Genomic DNA, 13,001 nt, shown 5'->3' with positions numbered 1-13,001 from the left:
TGGAATATAGTGACTGGATAACCTTGTACAGAAACTATTCAAGAGGGTTTTATATTTATACAGTATTCTATTGATGAACTGTAATGCTTTTTCCTTATTATCCCCCGCATTGTTGACAGCCGTGCTTTTTACGTCATTGAATATTGCTCATACCTGACAGGTCAATGGGAAACCTTGGATAATCTGAGGGTCACAAAATAACAACTCATCCACCTCAAGACCACAGACTCAATCCCTGTCCCTGCCTAGATACGAGAAATAAATCTTCTCATTTAATGGTTTCTGCATCGATCTCAGAAAAACTGTCATCTGTATCCATCTGTATCTATTCCTTCTGGCAGTGTCAGATGAGCTGTCCAAGCACAGAAACAGAAATGCCTTTTCATGGTGAAATCAAGTTGTCTTCTACCAGTTCCATAGTAAATTGGCAAGACATTACATGAGGCATGCATTAAAGTTGTCTGTATTTGGCTGGTCTAGATACAGAGGTAGAATTTTTCAATAGTCAGCTCTAGCTTCTTTACATGTAATGAAAGATAACAGTCAAGATTCCCTGGTAATGCCTTCTGTTCTTAGTTTTGTCCATCTGTGAGATGACTGAAGATACAAAGCAAGGAAGCAATTGCTAAGGTCATCTTCACTACACAAAACATCAAACGTATACTACTTTCTGGAGCATTTTTCTTTCACTGGATATCAGCAATGTGAGAGGGATCAAAAGGTATCTCATTTTGCTTCTCACAAAGTATCTTGGCAGCCTCTGAAGTCAAATTTTAACAAGACTAGCCCCCACAGAATAGATTGCTTATGTTTTAAGCATTTTGAATATCTAAAAATAAAACACTTTCAGTAGATAGCACATTTGTAGATGAACTACACAAAGATACAGAAGAATCAACAGAAGACTAGATAGAGAGCAAACCAAATATACACTTTAATTAATAACAGTGAAGGAAAAGCTGATTGCAGTATCAACACAAATAATTTAGGAAAACCTGAAACCAAGCTTGTTGCTTCTTTTTTAATAACTAATACTGTAGAAGAAAAAATGCTTGGAAAGGAAACATCCTAGCAAGCAAAAGAAAACAGTAAAATCTCCCAGAACGGTAAATGTTTCAGCTAATCAGAAATTGTGCTTTCATTGTGGATCACAAAAGGGAGAGAATAAAGCATGGCTGTCCTCTGGTTCCAGTTAAAATGCCTTTTTAGTCACATCTGTGCCTCTAGTGGGTAATTACAGGAGCAATACTGGAATGGGAGAATCCAAGAAATGCTATTAAGCCCAAACTGGAAGAACCACCTCCTGGAAAAGAACTGTGATTTTTCCAGTTCCCTGGAAAGGATGAAGCTCTCTCAAACATGGGCAAGACCGATGTCTGAGCAATCAGAACTGCAGGAGCACTGAGTGGTGAATCCACCACAGCTGAGCCCAGCAAGCTCAAGCATGCACTGCTGTTGCTGGATTTTTAAGAGCTAGCCAAGCACAGAAGACCACCCTCACTTTCCAGCAAGCATCAACAACATGGTTTGACAAGAAGAGGAAGAAGGGAGACTTGGTCAATTGTCAGCCGTGGTGTAGGGAACATTGACCAACCATGAGGGTTGATTAGCAGAAAAGAAAACAAGATCCAGACAAATATATTAGCTCTAGCTGAGTGGTGACTGTGTCTCTGTATAAGGTCCTCTCACTTCTGTACTGCCTAGATTTGGCTTTCGTTTCTTTTCCCATTAGCCACTCTACACTCATATTACACTACCTGGGATAAGAGTGAGCCTACTGGCTCAGTGCATGCACATACAGAGGGACTCAGTAGATAAACACATCTCAATCACTAGTTGACATTCATAGTTTTTAAGACAGTAAAAGATAATATTGACAATTTTGCACACAGACAAGAGCCCATTATGAAATCTGGATCTGAAGCATCTTTCTAAGAAAGTAGTAGGAAACCAAGACTAGCTCTTGTGTGCAAGCTGTGCTGTTAGGGCTCAAAACACACAAGCAGCCACAGAACAATTGCAAATTATGCTGGGGTTAGGTTTTATGAATGGGGAGTAAGAGATGAGCCATTTCCTCATGAATTAAACATAAATCATGACTTTAGAGAAAACCAAATGGGCTGTGTAACCTTCTGATTGTATTTTATTAAGGTTTGGATGGAATTAGCATAAAAGGAGGTCACTAGTTACATGGAAATTGGATGGAAAGGGACTGAGACAAGGAAGTAGAATCTAATTGAGAGAGACACAGATCAGCAATTAGGGAGAGTGGAAGAGAAGCCAGAGTTATACTGTCTCATGACTGGCAAGATAACACAGGGACCAAGAGACTGGAAATGAAGGAAATATAAAAGATGAAACATGGCACTGGAAAGGCATGCACTTGCCAGCAAAAAACACTTTCTAATTTTTTTCATAAACAATAAATACAGTCTTTAAGAGCCACTTTGGAGCTTCTAATTCAGTTGCTTTTGGCTGACCTGTTAACTAGGAACAGCAGCCCGAGGGCAACCGGGTGTTGATTCAGGGCTACTATACTTCTGCCTGGGAATGGGAAAAAGAATAATAAAAATGGCAAAGATTCTAGAAAATGAAGATTAGTTTTCATCTAAATAAAATATACTGACTATTTTGATCTGGTTTTCAGCTGCTGCAAATCAGTGAAACTCCTATAGAACATTTCAGATATAAGGCCCTATTCTAGTGCTCCTCATCAGAGTGGGAAAATGCATTGGCTCTGAAACTTCTAAGAATATATTAAAAGCAGACAGATGCTCCCATGATGACAAATTTGGAAATAAATTTGCTCAGAAAATCTTGGTCTGTATTCTATTTCCCAAAGGAAAAGGTCAAATCAAAATTTTCACAGAATTGCTCACACAGACAAAATTTGAAGGAAATGGTTTATTTTCATGTCCAAGTGAAAGTGATTGCCATGACACAAAGATTTTCTGTAGAGGAGAAATTCTAAATGTTGGTCAGATTCGCTGACTAGCAATCCATATCAAACTGCTCATGGAAAGCTGAAACATTGCCAGATTCCAGGTCAGGAGAGAGGGGATGGTACAAAGGTAGAGTTTCTACAAATACAGAGAAAAACAAAATCCTCCCATAAAAATCCCGCATGGTAGACCCTTTTCTCTCAGCTTTTGAAAACAGTTCTGGGATTATTCATCACCCTGATGGCACTTCCTTTAAAGCACAAGAGGAGAACTACTGCAAATGATATGGTACAACATAGTTAGCAAGTAATGCCAAGTATTATTAGCAAGTAATCTACAGAACATATAATTACGAAGCAAGCCTACTGCTTGGGCTCGATTTCTCCATTAACTGCACAAATACTGTGCAAGGCAATAGGAGATGAAGGGAACTTTTAAAATTTTTATTTTCTAATACAAAGTGCTATCAAAATAAGAGCTCACAGTATGATAAACCAAACCTTTTGAAATCCAGTCTCTAAAAAAATTACTGCCAGTGTGCCCAATACACTTTACATGACAATTGCTTCAAAAGAAATCCCAGTAACATGAAAGGGAGTGTAAGACACTTAGAAAGGGGGATAGGAAAGCACGTTAATTTTTAATGCTGGTTTTTTTTTTTCCTTTTTTTTTTAATGGTGTTATCTCTCTTCTTCGAAGTAGCCATGAAATGAAACCAGTTTCTGACAGCTTTGAAACTTGAAGATGCTGCCTCCTCTTCTAGAAAAGATACTGGTAGCTATCAGTGATCTGAGCATTTTCTAACAAGTCTGTGGTCCAAGCAGAGGCTGGATGACAGAACACGTTCAGTCATTTCAATCAGCCATCCTATGAAACAGTGGATTTCCAACCAGAGATGTTCAGTACGTGTGGAAAACATTGCTCAGAACACAAAAGACCCAAATACATATAACAGGTATTTTCTGTGGTGGGTCAGGGTTACAAGCTTTTCCTGGCATAGACTATCAGAGAACCTGACACAGAATGACTCAGAAGAGGAGATCAGAGAATCATTTGAGTTGGAGGGGACATTTAAAGGCCATCCAGTCCAACTCCCCTGCACTGAACAGGGACACCTATAGCTCCATCAGGTGCTCAAAGCCTGACCTTGGGTATCTCTGGGATGGGGTATCCACCACCTCTCTGAACAAACTATGCCAGCACCTCACTGCCCTTATGGTAAAAAAATATTTTCCTTACATCCAATCTAGACCTAGCCTCTTTTAGTTTGAAAGTAAGATGAGAGCTGTACATAGTAAAGCAATAGTGTGAGGTGGTTGATCAGCTACAGAGGGAGAAGTTTCACGGGTTTGAATCAAAGGGAACATTAAACAGGGAAATCATGTACGATGAACATAAGAGGACAGGCTCTCCTTGGTAACAGAGGCTTGCAGCACCACCTGAGTGATGTAAAATCTCAAAGTATAGCACTGCTGCTCTGGAAAGCTGCTTTCAATCACTTGCTGCAGACAAACAATGAAAAATCTGTTAAGAGTGAATCCAGCAGCCAAGGCAGTGCTGAGTCTGCCCCAGCTGCCAGAGAAGCTGTGAGCCACACCATCCTCTGCCCCGTGTGGGATCAGGGTCAGGCTGAGCAGAAAGGTGTTGAGGCCATAGTTTCTCAATCTGCCTGAAGCTGCTGGGACATTTTGGAATATTTTACAGCTTGCCCTAACTGAAAGGTGAAAGAATCTGAGAAAAAAGTTTGTGTACATCACTGCATCCCTGACCGTGCATCCCAGGGTTAGTGTGGGTGGTTAGTACAGCTCACCCCAGCTGCCGGCAGGAGAATAGAACAAGATATATCCATAAGATATATAATCCATCCATCACTTTTTGAAAATACAAGAAGTGTGTTCCATCCCTTGGATTGTTTTTGTCGCCTTCCTCTGGGCACGCTTTAACAGGTCCATGCCTCTCCTGTAATGAGGACTCCACATTTGGACACGGTACTCCAGGCAAGGTCTCACAGCGCTGAGCAGAGGAGCAGGATCACCTCTCACCCTGCTGGCCACGCTGATTTGAGTGCAGCCCAAGATACAGTTGGCTTTCTGGGCTGCAAGGAAGCACTGCTAGCTCATGTCCAGCTGCCATCCACCAGTACCCCCCAAGTCCTTCTCGACAGGCCTGTGCTCTATCCTCTCTTTCCCCAGCTTGTACTGATAGCAGGGATTGCCAGGACAATACGTGCCTAGAGCCCAGTGCCTTCTCTGAGTGTCATGGCTTCTGTCAGGAATCTTCTGAGTACACAGTGCAACTTCTGGGAACTGATCTCACGTCATAGCCATCCTTTTCCTAAGGCCCTATAAATCCCATGATTCTATCTGAGAAAGCTTTCTCCAAACAGTTGTTCTCCTCATCTGATTTGTCTGTTCAGGCACCATCATAAGACCTCAGCTCACGCTGCAGCTATGAACAGCATAATCAACACTGTGTCGCTGCAAGCTGCTTAGGTGAATTCATGCAGCAATTCAACACCTAATGAATGTAGCACTCCTTTGGCAGGGAGATGAGAGAAGGAAGTGACACTGATTAATCTGTGATCATTAATAATGTTTTTAAGTCTTGCAAATGAAGATAATGATATGGGTAATCAACTGTCTTTCTTCAGGGTATAAACTGATCATCTACTAGGATAAAATGAGAATTCCTATAATACACATTTTCTTGTCCATTGTAAAATCACTCGATGGCATTAGCAGATTGATCACCTTCTCTTTAAGTTCCAACTATTCATCACTTCCAGATGGTTTTTGAAATTAGATTAACTGATCTAGGAGTGCAGCTCACTATAGCAAATGCCGCTATCCTCTCAATCATTTTGCTTTCCTAACTTAATAACCATACCTGCAATTTTTCTTCGAATATCAAATTTTACTTTTCTGTGTGCAGAGATATCATCAGAGCCATTCTAATTTCATGGATCCTGTTTTAAAGAACCCATACAGAGGTTTTCTCAGTGCAGTCTGAGCAGTTCCAGAAGTGAGGAAAATACAGTGAACTCACAGGGCCACATCAAAGTCCTGCGACAAAATTCACAGCCAAAAGTAAAGCCAGCTGCACCACAAATGGTTAGTGCAATTCATTAAAAGACACAAAAAGTAAACTTACAAAATGCAAGTCCACAATGCAAACAATAATTTAAAAATCACAGTCCTCTATTAGGTACCTAGCCAACTCAGATAAATTAAGTTTTGAAATCTTCCCCTTGATTTCTTGAAAAAACACCTATTTTAGTAGACCTTAGAGTATGCTCAGGTTGGATATTCTGGGTTCAAGTCCTGTTTTGCAAAATCAGAGAAGATTCTGAAGGATAGAGCTGGGCATCCTTCATCACAATAGCCCCTACACAAGATCCCTCTGAAAACCCTTCCCACTGGAAACAGCATGTCAGATTTAATTTTTTACAGAACTCATGAAATATTCCCCCCAGATTCCCTCTTTATCAAATCTCTGTTCAGCCCAGTAGCAACAGTAAAGGTTACAAAAAAAAAATCTGGATTTTCTCAGATCGCTTCTTTCCCATTTTTTCAAGCAGAGTGCAGCTAAAAGACCTGACTGATGGCAGGAGAGTCTCTGTCCTCTGCTGGGCCACAGGAACTGAGCTACACCCTGTGTTTTTCTTTGAGAATGTTAGGAAAGAACCTCAATTACATCTATGAAGAGCAGTCTCTCAGTGTTTTTGCCATCCACTTGCCTCTTCTCTCATCTGCTGAGATTGCAAACAAGGGTTTGCAGCTCTGAAGAGAATCAACTCTGTGGTTTGACAGCTTACCCAGAAAGGAGAAAGTTGTCTCCTCTGACTGTATCCCAGCAAAGGCACTATTCTCTAACACATGTCTGTTTTCACCTTACTTTTCTCAGCAAAACCACACAGAGGTGGCAGATCCACAACTCCCTACCCCTAAGCAAAGGGGCAGAATCGTTCAAGGACATTGTGTCAGCTTGTAATTTTCTTTTCCATACCAGCTTTTAAATGTGACAGCAAGACTTGAGCAGAAGGCAATGAATGTTGCCTTGCTTAAAGAGGAAAGATGGTAATCACCTTATCAGAAAGTGACAGAAAAATGACTCTTGACTCCTATGTAATTTTGAACTCAGTGGGAGCTTGGTCCTTGTAGCTGTTGCCCCCATCATATTCCATCTGCTGGACTTCTGCCAAGCACTAATCAGGATCTGACCACATTGCCTTAGTACCTGCACATACTTCATTGATGCCTTCCATAAGTCAGTCCGCTCTTCAGAATAAGAGTTAACTCATGGAATTCCTAGCTGTGATGTGACTACTAAACTTTTTAAAGGATTTAGGGAAAAAATTACTCAAAAAATTAGAAAAATAAATCATTACAGTCTTTGAAATACATAGGATACTGTGTCTGGCAAAGAAAGGCTCTTATTTGCAAATCTCTGTTTACTGGCAAAGATTACAAAGGAATTTATTTTTATTTTTATTTTTATTTTTATTTTTATTTTTATTTTTATTTTTAAATTGTTTCAGCATCCTCTGCTTGCTGTTGTTGGAACAGACAACTGAGCAAGAGGGACTTCCGGATTCAGTCAATCCTGCCTGCGCTCTCAATACTCTCTTTCTATCTCAGAAGTGTCCCAGCCTCCATCTCACCTTTTGCAGTATTTTACAGCTTAGTCATTCTGCCCTGCTCTCCTGCCACCCTGTGATGGGTTGCCAGCAATTGCATGGATCTCCCAATAAAAAGCGCTCCCACTTCACCCTCTGGTAAAGCTGTATGGCCATGTAAATGAAAAGGTGTTGGAAAGTGCCAGGGCTCATAAACTATTCATTTACAATTGGAAACTTTTTCTAATGTACGGTAAAGAAGAGCAGCTACACTGAACGGGTTTATATTAAATCTTCCCAATGAAAATGTTAATACTCAATCATGCATACACAGGTCTATGTGGATCATTAAGCATATGTACCTAGACACCCATACATATTTATATACACATACATAGGTGTGTCTACATAAATACATATTGATCAGCAGAGACAAACTTAATGATCCCCATCTATATATGAGTGTCTGCATTCACGCATGTATAATGAGTCTAATAAAATAATAGCAAAACTTTGCAAGGCTGTGAAGTAAAAAGGTTATTTCTATTTATGCAGGTTTGGAGAAATGCTTAGCTCAGTAGATGAAGTGGTAGAGATAATAATTAAGAGTAAGAACTGGAACAGCATAAAGAACTTTACTTGATCCACAAAGATCTCTTTGATTTAAATGTTATAGATAAGCACCTTTCAAGAGAACATTGTTTCTTTTTGGATATCACAACCCACTAGAACAGGAATACAACCAAACTCCTTTTCATTTGTAACTACCTCAGGCAATTAACACCTTGTGCCCAGGTCTTGTCAATGTGGAAAAGTTAGACCCAACCTACAAGAACAAAAAGTCATGAAAAGACATACAACTCACAGTAAGGGATACAGGATTCATTGGGTCATCTCAAAATGCACCAAACCCACTGTCCTTATTCATTTCAGTTATTTTCCTAAAAGACCCTTTGTTTTGTACAGTTGCTTTCCTCACAGCTAAACCAAATACTGCAGTTGTGTTTTGACACACATCTGCTGAAGTACTGTGACACTAAGGAAACTGAACTATCCATCTTGTCAGATGAAATGATTGTGGAAATACCAAGAAAAGGAGCTGCAGAAATGGATGATCAGCCAGGAATGAAAAAAGGAAGAGTGGATTCACCTTGCTTAGCCAGTAGTTCCAAGTTAGACTTGGAACTCAGCTCACTCACTCTCATCATACTTGCCTGTATATCACAAATCTACATCTGTAGTATCCTACGGTAGAGCCCATAGAGCTTGTAAGGAAATAATTCATTTCTTCACCCTGACAACCACATTATATGAAAAAAAAAATCATAGAATAATCTAAGTTGTAATAGACTTCTGTAAGTCATCTTGTCCAATTTCCCACCAAAAGCAACTTCAAATTCCACTATGACAAAGTTCAGTAAGATATTCAGAATCATATAATGTCCCTACACACAAATTCATAAATTTTAGCATACTGCTAAGTTCTTTAGGGTTTAGGACAAATATACACAGCACAAAGCACAGGATCCCAAAGCCTAGGATGTTCCTACAACACAATTACTGCAACTGCTCACATAACAGCCATGAAGTGACACGAAATTCTTTGATAAAGCTGTTACTGCTTCCTATAAGCCAGAAAGCCCACTCACAGGATGTGCCACAAAATTCAAGTTGGGAATAATAGTCATCCTACTGATATACTGATTTTAATAAAATAGCATTGCTATAACATTGTTAATAATGCAATATGGTAATAATAGAATCATAGACTCTTTAGCATTGGAAGGGATCTTTAAAGATCATCTAGTCCAATTTCCCTGTGGGGACATCTACAGTTCCATCAGGTGCTCAGAGCCCCATCCAGCCTGACCTTGGGTGCCTCCAGAGATGGGACACCCTCCCCTGTCTCTGGGCAACCTATGCCAGTGCCTCACTGTTCTTATCATAAAAACTATATTCAGTCAAAATCTCCCTGTTTATTTTGAAACCATTTTCCCTTGTCCTATCACCAGAGACCTGCTAAAGAATCTGTCTCCTTCATTCTTACAGCCCCCCTTTAGATGTTGAAAGGCCGCTATCAGGTCTCCCAGAGCCTTCTCTTCTCCAGTCTGAACAGTCTCAGTTCTCTCTCAGTTCTCTCAGCCTCTCCTCATAGGACAAGTTATAATAATAGCTGGACTATAATTATTATTTAGTACACATCCTTCACAGCATATATGTTTTTTTCAGTAGTAGTTGAATGTAAACCACTTTGATGCAAATAAATAGCAGAAATTTTCGTTCACAGGAATCATCCAAGATCTGTAAATTAAATATCTCACATGTTCCAGGATGAGAGACAAATCCTTAAAAGCCAACTATTCAGTTTGGCAATACTCTAATATGAACACAGTCGTCACTTATACATCCACTCTGCTTCTACTTTAAGAGTTCACAATGATCCAGTCCTTGATTAGAGGATATTGATTACAAACCATTGTGCTGCACCCATCAGTTTCTTGAAATCACTCTGATCTCTACCTGCAAATGCAAATTACATGTATCTTCAAACACGAAGGGTTGCATAACACATTCTGACTTAGAGGATGGCCAGTAGCAACAGGTAAGCATCGATTTCTTCTTAGTCAAAGCTTCTATAAGCTCAGTTTGATCCTACATTGTCCTCACATATTTGTTAACTGAAATACTCACTGTGATAAATACTTAAGCAACTGGAAAAGGAGTGATTTTCAGATAAGCTTTAAAAATGGACTGTTTTCTAAGTGAGTTCCTTAACACTGTGGACCAGAATTAATTTAAACATTTGTGGCAATTTTAATGGGAAATTACTTTTTATGACTTTTATGGATTCCTAAGAATAATTTTTGAAGTTTTTAATGATGACCAATCATAATAACAAAATGACAGCAAAGATCTCAGAAGTCAGAAGCCAATACAATATTTAGCAAGATAACACATAATCTACATTCCCCATCAGAAGACTATGAAGATAAAGAAACAATAACCTTAGATATAAAATGCATCTTCCACTTCAAAATAAAACCAAATTGATTTATAAAGTAAATGGGCTAAATCCACAGCTAGTTGAAACTGATTAGCTTCATTGATTTCAATGAAGTTGCTGATGTGCAGATTTATTTGAGTTCAGACCCAGCTGCATGCACAGTTGGAAAGTGACACCCATCCTGCAGTGCATGAAGAATGTCATGGAGAACTGTCACATCAGCCAGCACAGAAGGCTGAACATTATTGCTGCATTTGGAGAAAAATGTGGACTGAACAGAATGTAGGCTCTTATCTTTAGTCAGGGATTGGCATGCATATTCCCAATAAGATGCTTCATAGCAGTCTTGTGAAAAGGTTCACAGGTATATGATAAGTCGTCGTGTTTTGTTCTTGGCAATATTTCTGACCGTGAAGCAGCAGATGTACAGATACATAGTCTTCTATGCAAACACATTCTCCTATTCAGTGAAGAAAAAGCTGAAGCCAAGGCATGGTTTTGGAGGAAAGAAAAGAACTAGCATCCCTACCAAACATGATACAATCTTTACCCCAGTAATAATCTCAATTGTCAGCAACAGAAGCATGGAGGCTGCATTGTGCTGCCCCAGCACTGTTTGGAAAACAAACTCTGAAGTCCCTTAAGAGTGCCACTCCTATGCTTTACAGGCACAAATTATAATCGTAATTACTTACCCCAGATTCTCTAGGACAGTTCAGAACAGAAGATACAGATGGCCTAGAGTTAGCTACAACTTCCCAATCCACTAGCTACCCGAAATACAGCACCATGACAAGTCACTTGTCTTGACACAAATAGCGAAAAAAGTCATCTCAAATGACCTTTTGCTATATTTTCCCCCAGTCACCTTCAGTTAAGGTGAGCCTTGTAGATTCCATGTAAATAAACAGTTAAACTGTTCACAGTCACTTCTGTTCTTGGAAGGCTGATACACGTCAATTTTCTGAAATGCATACCAACACAAATCATGCAACCCAGTTGGAACAAATTCAGTTCGCTAGCAGAAATGCCCAAGACAACTGTTATCTTAACCAAGCTTTCCTAAAAAACTGCTGACAAGCATACACAGAAGTCTACTCTCAGTCTGTCACTACCTGTGACAACAGGAATGAGATCCACCTACGCTTTCCTGCCACGTTAAGTAAGCAGATGGACTGAAGCCTAGAAGAAAACATGCCAGGTCCGCTTCTCTTTCCTATGGCAACTAAAGAAAATCACTTCGCAGTGTAAGGTGCAGAAAGCAGAATAAACAAAAGGCAGAATAAACAAAAGGTGAAATTTATCCTATGTTTCCCATCCCTGAATTGGGTCAGGAATGACACAATATTAGACATGCAACAATGTCTGATGTGATTAACCAAGGGCATTTCCTCGTGACACAGCAGATATGCTTTGCAGGAATGCTCCAGTCTAAATACAGCCTCCTAGCTAGTTTGTTTTCTGATGTTTTTCAGAAATCTTTTCCATTCAGCCCAGATAAAACACAGGTAAAGAAGGCATCTCTGTAAGAAAGGCAGCGCATCTGGTTCTTGCTTTGTTAGGAATTCCAGAGCAGAGTGTTCTGATCAGCTTTGCAAGAGAAGTCGGATGACTCTTTGAGGTGCCTTTGAACTTTAAAAGTTTCCCCTCTCCCTTTACTGTTAAATTCAGAAACGTGTCTGCTCTTGGGGCCAGGATATCTTAGCCCTTATCTAGTGCTACAGCACTGTTGGGAGGAGGAAGGTCCAAGCACCTTCAGTACCAGCCCAGGCTCCTCTTTCCAAAGCATGAGTAGATCATAGTATATCTCCATTCAGGAAGGTTATTTTGAGTTCAGCTTTGCATCTGCACACTGAGAAAATTTTTATCTTGAACTAAAATCATTTGTAAAACCCATAATGCACATAGTAAGCAACAAAGCTGAGGAATATTCATATCCAGCAGCAAACTGAAACAAGAGTGAAACAGCACATCTGGAGTAAGCATAGAACTGACATTAGGTACAACCATCTACTTCACTGGCCTCTGAAGAGCATTACAGTCCCTGGGCCATCAGATCTAAGGAACAGTGTCAAAGCAGTCTTTGCAAGAAGGGATCACTGGATGTAAGTAGTTCAACTCATACTCCAAGACTGTCACTGTCTACATTTTAGGACAGATGCAGCTTCATCAAGTCAAGGCTTGAAAACATCCAGAGTTAGTAATACAAATTCTCAGCAACCTGACCATGACTATGCCACCCTAACAAGAAGTAGATTTTCCTTCTGTTCCATCTGAACTCACAAGTCACAGCCTGGGATCAGGGACCACCTCTCTTTGTCCTACCGCTCTGTTCCTACTTGGAGAAGTTTCAGTGCATCATCTGTTTGCCACCTGAGATACACGGACATGGCACCCGAGTCTGCAGTCATCAAAATAATACACAAATCAACACCATGCA

At 40.0% G+C, this 13,001-nt stretch overlaps 1 protein-coding gene across 1 annotated transcript in view; it reads right to left on the bottom strand.

The window, feature by feature from the left end:
* Positions 1 to 13,001, bottom strand: part of SORCS3 (sortilin related VPS10 domain containing receptor 3) — a gene marked incomplete at both ends in the record, with an annotated part of 267,292 nt that overhangs the window by 37,985 nt on the left and 216,306 nt on the right. The gene's annotated exons all lie outside the window — the stretch shown is intronic.

The sequence above is a fragment of the Tetrao urogallus genome (assembly GCF_951394365.1).
Source record: "Tetrao urogallus genome assembly, chromosome: 5".
In the NCBI taxonomy this organism is placed as follows: Eukaryota; Metazoa; Chordata; class Aves; order Galliformes; family Phasianidae; genus Tetrao; species Tetrao urogallus.
Note: the sequence above shows the minus strand (reverse complement) of the source record. Positions and strands in the feature narration are given on the sequence as shown.